General features: G+C 42.5%; 1 protein-coding gene across 1 annotated transcript in view; it reads right to left on the reverse strand.

The window, feature by feature from the left end:
- The window catches only part of FSTL1 (follistatin like 1), a 56,825-nt gene that overhangs the window by 24,072 nt on the left and 13,580 nt on the right, over window positions 1-19,173 (reverse strand). The window lies entirely within an intron of this gene.

Raw genomic sequence — 19,173 nt, forward strand, 5'->3', positions numbered from 1 at the left:
ATGTCCATGAGTAGAGTCTTCTCTTGTGTTGTTGAAAAACGGTGTTTGCTATGATCAGTGCGTTCTCTTGGCAAAACTCTATTAGCCTTTGCCCTGCTTCATTCCGTACTCCAAGGCCAAATTTGCCTGTTACTCCAGGTATCTCTTGACTTCCTATTTTTGCATTCCAGCCCCCTATAATGAAAAGGACATCTTTTTTGGGTGTTCCTTCTAAAAGGTCAAAGTTCTATGTAGGTCTTCATAGAACCGTTCAACTTCAGCTTCTTCAGCATTACTGGTTGGGGCATAGACTTGGATTACCATGATACTGAATGGTTTCCCTTGGAAATGAACAGAGATCATTCTGTCATTTTTGAGATTGCATCCAAGTATTGCATTTCAGACTCTTTTGTTGACCACGATGGCTACTCCATTTCTTCTAAGGGATTCCTGCCCACAGTAGTAGATATAAAGGTCATCTGAGTTAAATTCACCCATTCCAGTCCACTTTAGTTTGTTGATTCCTAGAATGTTGACATTCACTCTTGCCATCTCCTGTTTGACCACTTCCAATTTGCCTTGATTCATGAACCTAACATTCCAGGTTCCTATGCAATATTGCTCTTTACAGCATCAGACCTTGCTTCTATTACCAGTCACATCCACAACTGGGTATTATTTTTGTTTTGGCTCCATCCCTTCATTCTTTCCGGAGTTATTTTTCCAGTGATCTCCAGTAGCATATTGGGCACCTACCGACCTGGGGAGTTCCTCTTTCAGTGTCCTATCATTTTGCCTTTTCATACTGTTCATGGGATTCTCAAGGCAAGAACACTGAAGTGGTTTGCCATTCCCTTCTCCAGTGGACCACATTCTGTCAGACCTCTTCACCATGACCTGTCCATCTTGGGTGGCCCCATACGGCATGGCTTAGTTTCATTGAGTTAGACAAGACTGTGGTCCGTGTGAAATCTTTTAGAAGTGACCAAGGCCTGAGGCTAGTATTAGTCAGAGCACCTGCAACTGAGTGAGGCTCCTCACAGATCTCTCTGTCCTCACATCTTGTAAGTTTCTATATTTTTAGTCCCATATAACAGAGAAGGGGCTTTTCTTGTGGCTCAAATGGTAAAGAATCTGCCTGCAATGTCAGAGACCCAGGTTCAATCCCTGAGTCGGGAAGATCCAGAGGGGAATTTCAGATTCAGACAAGCTCTGTGATGTGCGGAGACCACATTAATTAGCGAGAGCTAAGTCAGGATTGGAACACAAGTCAGCCTGACCCCAGAGCCTCGACAGTCCCTTATTGGGAACAGTTTAGGACATGAGGACATTCCACCATTCTAAGTTGTCACAGAGCACTGGGTTGAGCTTCTATGTCACACAGCAAATTCCCACTTGCCATCATTTTACATATGGTAATGTATATGTTTCTATGCTATTCTCTCAATTTGTCCCAACCTCTCCTTCCCCCACTGTGTTCATAAGTCTGTTCTCTACGTCTGCATCTCCACTGCTGCCCTGCAAATAGGTTCATCAGTACCATCTTTCTAGATTCCATATACATGTGTTAATATACAATATTTGTCTTTCTCTTTCTGACTTACTTCACTCTGTACTATAGCCTTCAGGTTCATCCACCTCATTAGGACTGACTCAAATGGGTTCTTTTTTTATAGCTGAGTAATATTCTATTCTATATATGTACCCCAATTTCTGTATCCATTCATCTGTTGATGGACATCTAGGTTGCTTCCATGTCCTAACTATTCTTAAAAAACAAACAAACAAACAAACAAAAAAAACAAACTTTCCAGAAAGTAGGCACAACCTAGGTGGTGCTAATGGTAAAGAACCCGCCTGCCAATGCAGGAGACTTGAGACACAGGTTCAATCTCTGGGTTAGGAAGATCCCCTGGAGAAGGAACTGGCAACCCACTTCAGTATTCTTGCCTGGAGAATTCCATGGACAGAGGAGTCTGGTGGGCTACAGTCCATAGGGTCACACAGTTGGACACGACTGAAGCAACTTAGCACGGCATGGCACCTCAACATAATAAAGGCCACACACAACAAACCCACAGCAAACATTATCCTCAATGGTAAAAAACTGAAATCATTTCCTCTAAGATCAGGAAAAAGACAAGGGTGCCCACATTCACAACTACTGTTAACATAGTTTTCAAAGCCCTAGCCACAGCAATCAGAGAAGAGAAAGAAATAAAAGGAATCCAGATCAGAAAAGAAGAAGTAAAACTCTCACTATTTGCAGATGACATGATACTATACATAGAAAACTCTAAAGATTCTACCAGAATATTACTAGAGCTAATCAGTGAATGTAGTAAAGTCACAGGATATGAAATTAACACACAGAAATCCCTTGCATTCCTACACATTAACAATGAAAACTCAGAAAGAGAAGTTAAGGAAACAATCCTATTTACCACTGCAACAAAAAGAATAAAATACCTAGAGATAAACCAACCTAAACAGACAAAAGAGCTGGATGCAGAAAACTACGAGACACTGATGAAAGAAATCAAAGATGACACAAACAGATGGGAAGACATACCAAATTCTTGGACTGGAAGAATCAATATAGTGAAAATGACTATACAACCCCAAGTAATCTACAGATTTGATGCTATTTGTGCAGCAATTTTAACTAGCTTGTAATTTTTACTATTGCCTTTATTCTCAAAACCTCTTAGGATAGGAAGGAAGGGGTTACCTCTAAGGTCACTCCAGATGTAATATCCTGTGATAAAGAAGAAATGGAGGCTCACAGTTGTACTGACAGGTCCAAGACCTCATGGGTACAGATCTGTGTCCTGAATCAAGGTCTCCAGGCCCTCTTTCCAATAAACCACTTTGACTCTTTATAAATCAGAGTTAGAAAAGGTGCTGTCTTGGATCCAAGGTCTAAAAAAAAATCAGCAATTATTTTTGCAATTGAAAAAGATTCTTTGCAAGCAAAGGGAAAACCAAGTTATTTGCAAAACCACCAGTAGAGGTGATAGTGTGTCTGAGTCTCTGGGTCAAACAGCATTAAGTCTGAACATAAAATATGCTTTGAATGTTTAAAAAAGTCTTCTGAAGTAAAACAATTTCTGGAAGAACAGTGTGCTTTGGCAGGGGTTGGAAGCTTATAAGCAAAGCCATAAAAGTGTCAGCTTAATATACCATCATTTCACTAATTTGAACTGGGTAGGCTCTGTCCCTCCATCCTTTTCCTCCTTCCCAACTTTCTTTCTGAAAAAAGAAAAAAAAAGCAGCCCTACATATGCCAAGGTGGAATTTGGCTCCCCTTGCCACTATTCTGTGACAGAGCGGCTTTGTTGACATGAGAAAGACTCTCCCTGCATTGCCAGAATTAGTCATGGAAACTTCACAGGAACACCAGGGCCCCTCAGATATGCAGAGCACCACAGAGTTGGGGACAAAGGAATTCACAGAACCCGGGGGTGGGGGCGAGCAGCAGGAGAGCTGGGTGGGGCACAGGGTCGGAGGGCGGTTCTGGAATGGAACCCAGGAGCACAGGCCTGAGAAAGCCGGGGGAAAAATAAGCCACTTCAGGACCTTGAAATCGGGCTGGGGCATCATGTGACTTTGCTCAATTCTCTGTGATTCTTCTCTGAAAACTTGTGTTGCTGCATGCTACATATTCTAGGAAAGAGGAGGAAGGAGTGATTTCTAGCAGTTGTCCCGATGTGCTTGGCAAGAGGCACTTTTGTCTGCAGGGATTGCGCCTCCCTTTCGTGTATTCACAACCAATCCCTCATCTCAAGGTTTAGGCACCAGAGCCAGATGATCTTGGTTTTGTGGGGCCTGGAGCTTAAATAATTTGATGGGCCCTGCTTATGAAAAAGAATACACATGTAAAACTGCAAAATTGGGCACAGGGTTTTGGCAGGGGCCTTACAAGTAAAAGGACTGAAACTGAAGCTTAATTAGCTTCTCAGTTGATCTGACTCGCTATATATCCTGTATTATCTTCATAAACAAGAAGGCTTTGAGGCCTTCAATCTATTAGTCAGAGCTCTATTTAATATTTTATCCACATATAGCTCATGTCAAGTAGACTAAACGCCTGCACACTGTGGCTTCCCACAGACTCACCACACTGTCTCGCCAGAGAAAATGCTCAATAAATGCTTTTTTTTTTTTTTTACATTAAATGTCATTTGGGGTTTTTCAGGTTGATGTCAGTGTCAGTGGCTGGTGACAATGCACTTGGGTGTTTAGGGGAAAGCATGGCTGAGCTTTATGATATCAAAATAAAGGCTGCGTCACCCCCAAGAGGATTAGCCTTAAGATTAAAAAACAAAAATCTCTATTATGGATCTGTCACTCAAGAATGACCTAATTTTTCATTATATTCATTTTGTTTAAAAAAAAATTATTTATTTATGGCTGTGCTGGGTCTTTCTTGCTGCATGCAGGTTTTCTCAAGTTGCAGCGAGCAGGGGCTACTCTTCATTGTGGTATGCAAGCCTCTCATTGCGGTTGCTTCTCTTACTTAGGAGCATGGGCTCAGTAGTTATGGCTTAGTTGGTACACAGCATGTGGGATCATCCTGGATCAAGGATAGAACCCGTATCCTCTGCATTGGCAGGCGGATTCTTAACCACTGGTTATATTCAGCTTCTATCATAGCTTGTGAGATAGCAGATTTTCTACTCATGATGTGATAATATATCATGTGCCCGGAAATGACTACTTTCAAATTTCAAATGGGACAAGGCTGTTTACCTTAATCACTGTCTTTATTATTTTACAGATTCTGTCGCATTCTCTGAGTGTTGGCCCTGTCAGACAAGGATCTACACTGCCACCTTCGTATCGAAGCCCTCCCACTTTCCCAGCTGCTCTGCGCCATCTCTGGAACTGCCTCCCCCTCCATGTTTCTCTTGATGTGGCCCAGATACAGCGTGGCCGACTGGATGCTTGGTTTCTATAGAAGTTCAGTTTTCTGTAATAGTCTTCTCCAGTCAGAGCACAAGTACACAGCAGCACTGAGTAAGCACTTACAGAATTAGAAATATACCAGGCCTTTTCACGTGAGCTGAAAACAACCTCGCAAGGATCTACGAGGTTGGAGGATTCATCCCTGTTGGCTGTGAGTAGACTGACTCTGAGCCATGACTGAGGTAAGAGTCAATCCAGGTGGCATTTCTGCTCTCATGCCTTCAGGTCATGGTCCGCCGCAGTGAGCTGCTGTCTTTCTGGGAGTGCCACGCTGTCTCCCCAACTCAGCACATCCAGTGACTCCATTCTGACACACAAGGGCTATTAGGCTCCCCGCTATCTGCCAACAGCCCTCAGAGTGACCCCTGGGGATTCCCAAGATCACGTGTCAGTCTTGCTAAAGACTGCTTTTTGTAAGTTCCCTAGTTTCACCATTCCATCCTTTGGTTTCTTCAGAATGCTGAGTGGAAACTTTTAAGCCAGAGTACTCTCCACCCTGAATTATTAGTCTGTCAGGCTTGAACATGATATTTCTTTTCTGTTTCCCAACCATCTGCCTGAGACTTTTCCACTTTAAAGGACAAAGCAGAGAGTATGGATAATCTCCTAGTCTTCTTCAGTGAAGATCAAGGCAAGGAGTTTTAAACCCATCAGAAAGAATATCTGACAATGCCTATAACAACAAACAAGGAGAGTGACCTGTGACCAGCATGGCACATGTCGCATGGCATATACTCTAAAAGCGTATAGGATGTGGCCTTCCCCTTCACAGGAATTTCTAACCTAGCCCAGGAGATGAAATTATCACACAGAGACTAACGCAGCCCTGAAATAAATGGGGCTGACTTTGGGAGATGGGTATTATGAATGAGACGGGACTTGTGCCAAGTCCTGAAGAATGGTGGGATCTAGACAGAAAAAGCTGTTGAGCAGGAAGGTTTTAAGAACAGTTGGGTGGTAGTATATGGGAAGAACTAGGTAAAGAGGAATGAAGGCACAAGGAAACCAGCTAGAGAGAGTCTGGGGTGATGAGTCTCCTGGAAGTTAGTGACACAGACTTAGAGAAAGAAAGGAAGCCAAGAGAAATTTCTAGGGAACAAGGAGATCTGGCAGCATACTGGACAGAGGAGAGGAAGGAGAAAATCCAGGGAGCTGCCAATATCTTTCGCTTTGAGTGCCTGGAAGGCTGCCGGTGGAGATGGAGCCCTGGGAAGGGGCTGAGTGGAAGAGGGACATGCGATGACGAGTCAGTTATGGACATGAGTCTAAAAGGACAGTAAGATAACCCCCTGACAGCTGAAAATAAAGAGCTGGAGGTGCACAGTTGGATATCATCTGTGTAGACGACGAGAACAAGTGAGTTCAGGAGGAAAGGGTGGGAATGGAGGGCTGGGGGGAACTGAGAGAAAGGGACAAAATGAGCACCAAGAGGAGCAGGAAGGAAGGCAGGCTGCCCATGGGGGCCTTGTGCAAATCAGAAATGGTGTCTTCTCCTTTGAGCAGATGCAATACCGGGTCAGGTTACCAGGCTTGGCAAACAGAGAGCAGGTTGGAATTTAGTCCCCCAACTGTATGAGGACTCTAAAGGTAGACCAGCCAAGCAAGCCAAGTAGACACATTCAGAAAGCTGGGAGCTAAACCAGGAAGTCTAGAGAGCTCCAAGAAATGGATGATGAATGGCACTGCATGAGAAATACTTTAGCAAACACTGGGAAGAAGTAGCCAAAAAAAAAAAAAAAAAAAACCTTTTAAACTTCTGCTAAAACCTGAATCAGTAACTCTGGGGGCAGACCAAGCAGAGGCAGTGAGGTCTTATGTAAAGAGAACTGGTGTAAGAGCCTGGAGACAAGTCCTGGATACGTCTCTGCCTCTAACATACTGTGTGATTAAGGCAATGTGCTTGACCTCTCTGGGCCTCAAATTCCCTGTCTATAACATCAAGTCTTGTTGATGATACCACAGTCCCTTAAATTGTTAGAAGTCTCTTAACTAGTAAGCACAAGAACTTACCATTTCAGATATTCCTGAATATCAAACTTCAGTCTCCCAAGGAAACTAGCCTAAGTGTCCAAACTAAAGATATTGGTTATGTATAGACTCTCGTGAGGGTTTCAGGGTTTTTGCTGGGCTTTGGTGGGGGAATCAACGTTAGCTTTCATAGTCAAAGGATTTTCATAAGCAATGCTTTTGCAATCCCTCCTGGATCATGGCAGAGGAAATCAGGGGAGCAGTAATGGGACCCCAATTGAGGGGCCTGGTTTCACTCTTAGTTAACTGGTTGGAACCCTCTACTCCCCTAGAATGCCATTAATAATGTTTTTATTCTATTTGTGTTTGCCTTGCAAGAGAAAAAGGGAAGAAAAGAAGGGAGAGAATGGCTAAAGGAAATTCACATGAGATTCACAATTCTTCATTCCTGCCAAGAACCTGTCACTGAAGTATGTCTGGGACTGCCAGGACTCACATTTACTCAGCATTCATGCTCTAATTATTTCCACATGTAGTTCAAGGAAAATGGTTGATTAAAATTAAAAAAAAAAAAAAAAACACCCCACACACCTAAATCCCAACTCCCTCAACTAAAGAGGGGAGATAGCTCTAGGGCAGCTCAGGGAGAGTTCTGAGAACCAGTTTCAGAAGCATCCCCTGCGGTATTGGCCACATCTGGACCAACATCCCCAAGCACATTCCGGGCACTTCATCGCAAGCAAGCCAGCCCTCCACCTCCCCAGGCTTCCCAAGCCCTGAACCACATAGAATTCACATTCTTTGGACTTCTGAGTGGAATATAGGATTTATTCCTCTGCTTTGGTGGAAGGCAGAAGAGATATGGATACAGACTGAGAGCTCTAGCTCTTTTGATCTGGGCTCTTCTGAATTTAGGTAGCTCATGATATCAGGAGGGCTTCCCTCGTAGCAGTCAGTAAAGAATCTGCTTGCAATGCAGGAGACCTGGGTTCAATTACTGGGTGGGGAAGATCCCCTGGAGAAGGAAACAGCAACCCACTCCAGTATTCTTGCCTGGAGAATCACATGGAGAGAGGAACCTAGCAGGCTACAGTCCATGGGGTCATAAGACTTGGACACAACTTAGCGACTAAAACACCACCTGATCCCAGAACACTCCTAAGGAAGGAATCCACTGTGACAGAGAACTTGGTTACCTTCCCTGAACTGTGTCCCCTTTCCAGCATCCCAAATTGCACACACCTCCCCCTAAAATTGAAAGGTAAGCCACTGCTCTCCAAGGTGGTTCATATGACTTGGCACCAGTGCCAACACTGTCATCTACTTGACCACATTTAACCAGATCTCTGGCACATGGCTCAGTTTTCTTCCTCTCTCCTGGGTGACTTCATTGTTTACTTGGCCTTCTCACCTCCAGGAATCCTCATTTTTCAGGTCGTCTGGCTACAGGCACTTCAGGAGGTGTCTGTGAGTAGAGCAGGTGGCCACAGAAGACTAAAATAAAGAGGATGGGGCTTCTGAGGTTCTACATTTTGAAATGAGAACTCATTACTCTTTTAAAATGTCAACACATAAGGCATTGTTAGCTGCTTCTTTAACCTTCAGATGGGTAGAGAATGTCCCATAAGACCAGCTAAAAAAGTAATGTTACCATCTGGGAAGTCTGATTTATCGTCTGAATTGCCCCCAATTCTTCTGTTCTTCAAGGCTTAGTTCAAGTCATTATACACCACTCCATCTTCAGTGACTTTTTCCTATTGGCTGGTATGAATTCCTTCTTCCTTCTCTGAATGTGCATTCCTGTCTTTATGAACTCCTTTTGATCATTTTTAAAAAAACTGATTGTGCAGATTTTATCTTCCTATTTGAACTAAAAGTTTCTAAAGAACAAGGATTATGCTTAAGGTTCTGTCATAGGTCCTGGCATAGTATCCTGTGACACTCAATTAACTTTTGTTGAAAGTAGGAAAGGGGGACTGAACCCCACCTCCCTAAGGACTTGGAACTGGGGCAGAAAAGACAGCTCCTATGCCAATTTTTCTCCTAGGACTGCGCCCTTCCAGGACCAGTCTTTTTGGGGAATAGCCTCAAGACCCCACTCTTTTCTCTACCAGACCATAAACAGTTAGCTTGGAATTTCACTAACTAGAGATTGCCTTAGACCCACAGAAAGACACTGGGGTGTGTGTGTGTTGATGAAGTGGACAGGAGAACACTACAGGACTGAAATGGCTTTCAGTCATGCCCTTTGTTCATAATTAATGTATAACCTGGCTGACATGCTGAGGGAATGAGAATTTTGGTGGAGGGAAGGGGTGTGGAAGATGAGATAATGTGAGAATGTGAGGTCCCTCAGAGGAAGGCAAAATTCGGTGAGACTTCAGAGTATAGGGTACATGCCATCCAAGAATAGCCCCACAAGGTGGCAAACACGGAGAAGAGGAAGAGAAGCACGTGACAGGAGGCCAGGAGAAATTGTGAAAATGGGCTTATTATCAAGGCAGCTGTTTTGTGTTACCTCTTCTCAGGAACTCCACCCCAACACTGCTCTATGAGGTAGAAGGAAGGCAAGATGGTCAGTCTCTCCCTAGATGAGAAAGAAATGCCTCTTGCCTTATTCTACCCCTCCTCCAGCCCCAGAATGTCTCCAGCCACTCCCCTCTGGCTCATCCACTAGGCTGACCCAGCAGTGGGTTGGAAGACACTGAAATGTGAGTTGCCAGAGAAGGGCAAAGGCTTAGCTATGCCCAAGTGATTTATTTCCCCTGGGGCTTGGGCACCTTAAAAGGAACTATGATGTCCAACCAAGTGCTGAGACAATCTGACAGAATGGGAGGGGAAATAGGTTGGGGGGAAAGCAAAGAATTCAGGGCTGACTGGAACAAAATAGAAGAGAGACCCAGAGACCCAGCATAGCAGAGCAGTGTGAGTTCCCTCTTTATAAAGACATAGACAAAGCCCTGGGAATCTTTTGGGGCAGTGTAATTGAAAAGTACTTGTCAAGTTTCCAGATACTGGCGATTATTCTCCAGTCTAAGGAATGAAGAAGGGGTTAAAACCCAGCAAGAAACTCCGGGTTAAATGAAGTCTCCATATGTGTGGCTCAGTATGGTTCCAGAAGAAACAGACAGATGTAATTAGAAGTTCTTAGACATTGTGTTGCTATGGCAACTGCCAGCCCCTGGAGTGAAGGGAGTAGGGGGAAAGTCTGGAGTCCGAGGAATACAGTCTTCCAAGGAAATGCCCGAGGTGGGTGGTAATCACCCTCAAGGCTCTACAAGCAGGGTCTGTTTCTCTATCTTGCCCACTCCCAGACTCTTGAGGACCCTTCCCAACCAGTTTCTCCTCATCCTCACTTCCCACTACCCAGATACACACTCAGAGCAATTCCAAATGCCAATGAAGGGTTCCATTCAGATGGCAACCAGAGAAAGTCGATTCTTGGAGGAGAGTTTGTGCAGGTGATAATGTCCTCTGGGCAGTCTCTGGCCCTAGGAGCTTTCTGAATCTGAGTCTGAGGATCAGAGAAGGAAGCTGCAGGCTTAATTTATATATCACTAAGGAGCCCAGTTCCTCCATAAAGGGGATGCTGGATAAGTGCTGAGAGCAAGTAGGAGTGTGTGAGATTGAGTGAGGAGGGGTACATTTGTTCATAGTAGGGAAACAGCGTATTTTATCAGTCAAACTGGGACATATCTGAGAGTAGAAAGGGAACTTTCAAACAGATATACTTGTGACACATGGTCACCTTAATTAGTAGGCTGCCTAAGTGGAAAATGTTTATTTCCATTTTATGATGTGGGAATTCTTACCTGGTGTCTATGAGACCCTAAAAATCCACCTATAGATCTGGGAACTCAATTTTCCTAGGGCATAATCTAGGAAAGATGAAAAACCAAAAGAAAGTATTGCTTTAGGCATGAACTGCCTCTTGCAACTTTAATCACCCTTGATTCAACTGCTACATAAAGCTATTCATGTGAATTCTTTTTAATGGCTGACTAATAGTGTATATGTACCACAGCTTCCTTATCCATTCATCTGCTGATGGGCATCTAGGTTGCTTCCATGTTCTGGCTATCATAAACAGTGCTGCGATGAACATTGGGGTACACGTGTCTTTTTCAGATCTGCTTTCCTTGGTGTGTATGCCCAGGAGTGGGATTGCTGGGTCATATGGCAGTTCTATTTCCAGTTTTTTAAGGAATCTCCACACTGTTCTCCATAGTGGCTGTACTAGTTTGCATTCCCACCAACAGTGTAAGGGTTCCCTTTTCTCCACACCCTATCAGTTCTAATGAGATGAATGAAACTGGAGCCCATTATACAGAGTGAAGTAAGCCAGAAAGATAAAGATCAATACAGTATACTAACGCATATACATGGAATTTAAAAAGATGGTAACGATAACCTTATATGAAAAACAGAAAAAGAGACACAGATGTACAGAACAGACTTTTAGACTGTGGGAGAAGGCGAGGGTGGGATGTTCTGAGAGAATAGCATTGAAACAAGTATACTATCAAGGGTGAAACAGATCACCAGCCCAGGTTGGATGCATGAGACGGGGTGCTCAGGGCTGGTACATTGGGAAGACCCAGAAGGATGGGATGGAGAGAGAAGTGGGAGGAGGGATCAGGATGGGGAACACATGTAAATCCATGGCTGATTCATGTCAATGTATGGCAAAAACCACTACAATATTGTAAAGTAATTAGCCTCCAACTAATAAAAAAAATGGGAAAAAATAAAATAAAATAAAGCTATTCATGGGGGTCTGCTGCTGCAAAGCTGGGGAACCCGGGCAGATGAGACCACTTTTACTTCAGAATCCTTGTCATTACAAATCCTTCTAACTACTTCTCTAAATAGACAGCCATTTAATACATCATTGCCAAAAGGAGATGGTTCTCAGTGAATATACGGCAATAATGTGGTCAATGGAGGGGGATCATTCCACAGCAGTGAGACCTAATAAATCTCCCCTAGAGAGGTTTTCAGAGGTGCTTTCTTACACATTCCTTAACAACCGAACCAAAAAACAGTGGCTCAGGGACTGTGTGGTCACAAAACCCAGGGAAAGGTCAGACTCGCCCAGGGAACCAGAAAAAAATGACTGTATTTTAGGTACAGTATAGCCAGCCTAGAAATTATGAGCATGTGGTTCAGCCACAACCTCAGTCACAAAATTGTAGGATGTTTAAAGGGTAAGGCCCACCCAGGGTGCATCCTCTGGTATTTTCTCGGGGATGCTAGGAATCAGCCATCTAGTCAGAGTTACTGGCAGTTACTTAGCAACCATGGCTGGTGGTTAGCCCTCTTCTTTCAACTCTGCTTCAGGGTTGGGAGTCACTGGGGCTAATGAGTTTTATTTACTTGGACCTATACCCAGACAGATATTGGAAAACGGAGCACAAATCTCTGAAGTCAATGTGGAGCTTCCCCAAGAATTTTGGGTGCCAATTTACAATCCTTAACCATCAATTAACACTGTTGCTCTCTGCTGGGCGAGAGTGTCAGGAAGTTCCAGCACCTACTGCATGTCTCCTGGGTTTTAACAGTCCAGTTTAGAGGAATGTTAATCTCTCTGGAACAAATTAAGGATTACATAAAATCAATCCTTTTGAAAAAAAGCTACACTCCAAACACAATTTAATCTGCATTTCCTTATCATTGTCCAAAGTGGAATTGGACAAAAACCTACTTTGGAGAAAGTCAGCAAAATATGGGACAATCAAGCAACAAAATACCAAACATCATGCTAGATGCTGGAGACTAAAGAAACAATAAAGCATAGTTCATGTTCCTCAGCTGCTGACAGATTAGATGAGGAGATGGGGCATAAAATGTAAGAGTTTTAAATAACAGAAAAATATAAGCTAACAAGAGCAAACTCAAGACACTGTGTGGTTAAATGCAACATCTGGTGAAGTGACAACTGTCTAGGGCAGTGCTGTCCAATAGAAACCAGTCTCACAAATGAGTTAAAATCTTCTAGTAGCCATATTTTAAAAGTCAAAAGAAATAGATAAAATTATTATTATTATTATTATTATTATTATTTTGGGATAAAATTATTTTAAGAATTTGTTTTATTTAAACTAATATAGCCAAAATATGACCATTTCAGCACGTAATCAATATTACTGAGATATTTTACACTCTTTTTTCATACTAAGTCTTTGAAATCCAGCATATATTTTATATTTACAGCACATCTTAATGGGACTGGCCACATTTCAAGTGCTCAAGGGGCACTTCCGGCTAGTGGCTTTTTCTACTGAACAGCACAGCTCTAAACAGTAAGTTCCGAGTTCTGATACACTACTGAGAGCTAAATCAGGGAGGAGAGTTTAGATAGAAAAATTAAGACTTTAACTGAGAATGTTTTAGAACACAACAGAAGTCAACAGATATTATCTGATAACATAGGGAAGGCAGCATGCTGGCTGCCTCTGGGACTAGGAAACTGAAATACCTAGTCCTTTGAAAATGAACAGGCAACACAGGTACTTACGTCTAATTCTGACTCAGCTTTCAGTGCCTGTGGACAAGTCACTTCCCTTCTGGTCTCCTCTAGAAGATAAAATGCTTGCTACCTCCTATTTTAGGACTTTGTATGGCTTATTTTGAGTCTTCTCTTAACTACTTAAAGATACTTTTTGTTTTGGCATAGAAGTCCATGGACAAACTTTCACAGTGACAGAGCTATTTCTCAAAACTTTTTCATTTTTTCCGCTTGACTGATAGGCTTACTCTGTTGTTGACAGCTTTCAATAATCTCTCTATCTCTCACTCACATTAATACACACACACACACTTCTAGTGCCTTGAGATTAAAGTCAATGAAAACATGCACATTCTATTCTTCTTGAGACTTTCCTGCCTTGCATTCTTTTCTTGGAGCAGTTGGGAAGTCACAGCTCATGGGGAAGGAGCTGTACAGCCTACTTCTGCTGGTCAGGTCTTAGCTGACAGTAGTCCCACCAATGAGAATCTGCCGGGTATCCTGCTCTACTGTAGTGAAACTCCCTATTTTTGCAGATTAAAATCCTGTGAGACCTTTAAGTTATACCAGCAATGCACAAAGACCTCCTTTTCTGTTCATTTCCCCCCAAGGACTGTATTAGAAACTCTACCCCAAAACCCACTAGTTTAGTAGCTACACACAGATTATCATTTGCAGTAAAAACATTCTCAAGTATTATATGGGAGTGTGCTTCTTAAAGTTCTGTTCTCCTTCATTTTTAACTGACTAACCACTAGAGAAATGCCACACATAAAACTGGCTCCATTGAAAAGCGGAGCAAGATGCTGTGGAAGTCAAGAACTTGGTTTGTGGGTCACCTGGAGAGCTTACAGAGAGTAAGACTGCAGATAAGTGGAGGTGGTATGTTCCCTGGGACTCCACTCACTACTGATGACTGTGCCTCTGCTGGAGCTTTCCCAAGGATATAAGACTTCTCTGAGATTTAATGTGTCCAGAAATATTGTTTTACCCACATTAGGGACATCATAGGTGCCATTCAAATGAAACAGAAGAAAGAACAAAAGCTTTAGGATCCCAGAAAGTAAAGGTCTCAGCAAATAGTGAGGTCAGAAGACAGACTGACCAAAGGCTTTGGGGCAAAGCATCACCAATAACAGAAATAAAATGCTTTATTTTACATTCCTTTGGGACATTTGCTTACTCTAGGAATGATGTCCAGTTAAATCAGAATTGCTGATCATGGAGAAAAAGAATAAAAATATTTATTATTCAGCAAGTGTCTGTGTAAATTCCAACTTTTCCTGGAGCTGAGAGAATCAGGTTTCAGATTAAGTAAGCCCAGCATTACTACCAAGTCCAAAGTTAAGCAAAGTATCGATGGGACATGCTATCAACCACCTTCCCAGGTGCACAATATTCTTGCAGAATCTGGCACAGAGATGACTGAGGTAGGCAGGATACTATGCATCTTCTTAGATTGCAGATGACATATTTTGGTGCATTGAGCAATGCATTTAGCCAGTGGATTAATCCCACAAATCACTTACTAAGCACCTACTATATATGCTAAACTCAGTTCTAAGTGCCCAGGATTCACTGGTGAAGGAAAAACAGAAGGGCTCTGTCCTGACGAGTACATATTCTAGAGGGAGGACAGTGAATAAACACAAATAACAAGATCCTTTCGGACTGCGATGAATGTTTACAAGAACATAGAGCATATCTGAAAGAGCAATCTGGAGAGAGGGCAGCACTTAGATCGAGGGGTTAGGAATCATTCTCTTAGCTGAGATCTGAGGATGAATGGAGCAGTTCAGACAGAGAGAAGAAAAGTGTGAAGGTTCTGACGCAGGGTGGAATTGGTCATGTTCCTGGAATAAGAGAAAGCCCAGTGTGGCTGTGACACAGGGCCCAACAGGGAGAGCACTGAGAAGTGAGCTGGGAAAAGCAAATGAGGGCTGCAGCATGTAGGGCCCTGGAGGTGCTGGCAAGAAGCTGACATTTTCTTCTTAGTGAGACGAAGGCTACTAGAGGGTTTTACATAAAAGACTGCCGTGAGTGTATGTGCTTTATGAAGATGACTCAGGTTGCTGTGCAGAGAAGCGGATGGAGAAAGCCTAGAGGGCAAAAAGAGCAGCTAGGATATTACTGCAATAGTCCAAGTACAAAATGATGGTAGCATGAACTAAGGTGGTGGTGATGGAGACAGAACAGTCAAAGGAGAGGTAATAGATTATGACAAAAGAGCTGAGAAAATCTGCCAATGGACTGACTGGGTATGGATGGGGAAAGTGAAAAATAAAAAAGAAGACACCCGGATACTTCAAGCTGATTAAAAAAAAAAAACAAAAAACAACCCAGCCGGTTCTAGGTAGCTATAGACATGGCCATGCCAATGGTCCAGTCTAGAGTCAGGCTCAGAAGACTCTGTTGGACTGACCCTAGGATCCAGATGAGCCCCATGCCCTCTTCATAAAACTGAATTAGTTTAGGAAGTGAGTTCAGCAAGCTCACTGAGATCTTGGGGTCAGATGTAAACAGACTCTGCTTATGGAAATCTGTCTGGAATTGACCCATGTTTCCAAACTGTTCCACTAGTCTTTAAATATTTATGGTATTTTTTGAAATGGCTTTATGTGGTGAAATGTCTGGAAAACATTGCTTACTTTTCTTTTAGAGAGGAAAATAAATAATACATATGAACATTATAAGGCTCTGAAGTCTTGCAACAAAAAACCCTTTTATCCTAGCACATAATATTAACATCCCTCAATACTCAGTTTGAGAAACATGGGTTTAGGCTCTGTATGTCTCTCCCTGTAGTTCTACTCTCCCTTGGAATTCAAGCAACAGAAAGAAAAATAGCAGCGACTATTTACTGAGCACTTACCTTATGTAAGGTACTTTATATCATTATCTCCCTTGCTATATGCACTATATACAGGTGCTGTTTTAATTTACAGCTTGTGTGTTATCATTTGCTGTTGTGACATCTAGCAAAAACCTTTCTTTTTGGGTCATATGTATCAACAGTGCTTACTCACAGTATTTCCTCACAAAGCATTCATGATAGAAACCAGATATTCTTCATTTTATCACCTCTTCTTCATTTACTTACCCAACTACAGCTAACAGTAAGAGTTTCCCACCCCCATCACTGCCTCCCTCTTCTTCCTGTAGTCTTCCCCATTACTATTTTCCTTCTTCCTATTTACTCTACCCATTTCTAAACAAGAAACTGTTTTAGGACAGTTCTTATGCTTTCAGCACGCTTGGCTTTAGAATGCTTTGTCTCTCCCTAAAAGAGAATGCCATGACTTTCCAAATATGTCTGTTGTCACATCTAAATCCACAGATTGGTAATCTAGAGCCCATGATAGTCCTCAGCTGCCTGGGAGCAACCCTCCCCACCCCCCGCCCCCCACACACACTTGTGTGTGTGCACTCATTTCACCAAACCTGAACAGAGGGAAGACTTTCCCAGAATTAAACAACAAATCATTGGGGAATGAGACGGTCTTTGCATTCTAGGCCACTGTAACATGAGTAATTATGGTCACTACATGACAATGCCATTTACACTGGGCAAAATAATGATAACACTACCCAGAAACATAAGTCAATCACCAGCTGAAATATAGCCCCTGGGGAGGAACACAACTTGCTCTAATCCACACAGCAATTCAATGAAGCAACTTAAGCAGGAAATGAAGAGCCTGATGTTTAATCAAATGTGTAAAAGGAATTTAGAGGGAAAATGCAATTATCTAAGCTGTCAAATGACCAAACAGTGGGGTTAATAAACCTCAAGATTTGGTTTTTCTTACAGGATTTCATATCACCTTCATGGTTTCTTTAATTTTATGTAAAAAAAAGAAAAGAGAGAGAGAGAGAAAGCCTAGGGTATATAGGTATATAGGGTATATTAAAAAAAAAAAGTTTATTATCATCTAGGTTATATTTAACACGTTTTTCATAGAAGGCAAAGAAAAACACAAACATTCTTTTCCAACTGTATTTCTCAGTGAGAAAACTGTTAACTTTGAAACTATTATTTAAACAATATGGTCCACAAATAGCTGAGCAAGTTTTATTAAAAAATAAGTCTGCAGTGAGTACTGAATTTATTATACCCGACATTTAGCAAAGACTTGAATGTCTGGCCTCTGCTCAAAACACTTCCCAATCCCATTCTCCCTTCTAGACATCCCCCAGGAAAGGAAATTGAGAAACCCCAAACGAACTCACACCTGAACTGGATATCCTTGTGCTGGGGTTTCCTTTGATCATTAGCCAGCCCTTGGTGCATGCAGAAAATTACTCTTTTGTTGAACATGATACAGACACTAATTAATGCATAAAGTGAAAGGTTTCACCCCTAAAATAAATAGCTAAACCAGGAAGTCTGCTCCTCGGCATGTGGCTGCTGGCAAGGCCAAGGCCACACAGGCTAAGAAAGGAAAGAAAACAGAAAATGCCAAGGACAGAAGAGGGGTAGGGAGAACAAAGCACAAATGAACAGATTTCCTGAAAGATCCTTAGGACTCCAAGGAGAAGCCAAGTGAACTTCCTGCTTCTGATGCAGACCTCAGTCTGTTCCAATTAATTGTAGCACTGCAATTATATAGCACATGGTGAAGACCCACAGATGGGAATGCCCTTGGGAAAGTGAAGGTGAACGTTCTGAGCACTTGTGAATTCTGCCTCCATTTCCAAGCAGGTTTTGTGAGCTGGGCCAGGCCACCCAGAAGCCACACCTGGGTCCTCCTGATAGGGACCCTGACAATGAAGGGGACTCTGGTTACGTCTGAGTCTGAGCTCAGTGAGGGCATCTGGAATTCTGCTTCAAAAGTTTTAGCTGTTCTAATAGAAATTCCACACTGGTGTGTCAATTTTTCACTAACATCTACATGAGCCAGGTATGCTGGTGAGTCACCAGGAATTTTAAGTTCTCCATCCATTTTATTTTTTTCTGTTGTAAATGTATAAACTTGGGTCCTTCTCCATAACTGAAAATATGGCTAGTTAGTGTAACCCTGATGGAAACTAGTAGGACATGCTAGCCATAGGATTTGAGAAGAAAAACCTTCTTATTCTTGGCATGAGGTAGGGAATGAATGAATGAACGACATATATTAAGTTAATATTCATTAACAAGCAAACTTCGCAACCACAAGTACTGATCTATATCCTTAGGTTTAGAGAGAAATCAGGACAGTATAACAGAAGTTAAATACCCAACTAGAACAAATATAGCAATCAAATTAAGGGAATTTTAGTAATATATATCCTCTTCATTAGTTTCCATAGGAATTTGTTTTTGAGAGGGGAGTGTATTTGAACTATAAGTAGATGGTCACATTCTCCAAGTAGTGAAACTTAAGTCAATTAAGCAGTAAAATTTATGTGTGTGTCTGTGTATATAGTCTACCCTGGAGCACAGCCAATTTCAATTCAATTCTGACACTACAAGTGGCCTTATTAGGAAAGCCACAGACAACACCAGGCTGGTCCCTCCTTCAGAACCAAAAGTCAGAACCACAATTCAGCATACCGAGATTGTCTAGTGGGATCCAGGAAATAGAGGGCAGTTAAGGCACCAGGCGTTAAGCAGGACTGAAACATCTGCAGTGGCCTCTGCTTCCTTACCGGGTTCACCCTCTCGAGTCACCCAATGTCAACTCACAGTCACCCAAGTCACTCAATGTCATCGAGGCCAAGGCCGAAAGAGCAGGGCCCTCCTCAGCTGTAACAAGAGCCCTGAACTG

Source organism: Muntiacus reevesi, chromosome 8 (genome assembly GCF_963930625.1).
Source record: "Muntiacus reevesi chromosome 8, mMunRee1.1, whole genome shotgun sequence".
NCBI classification, from domain to species: Eukaryota; Metazoa; Chordata; class Mammalia; order Artiodactyla; family Cervidae; genus Muntiacus; species Muntiacus reevesi.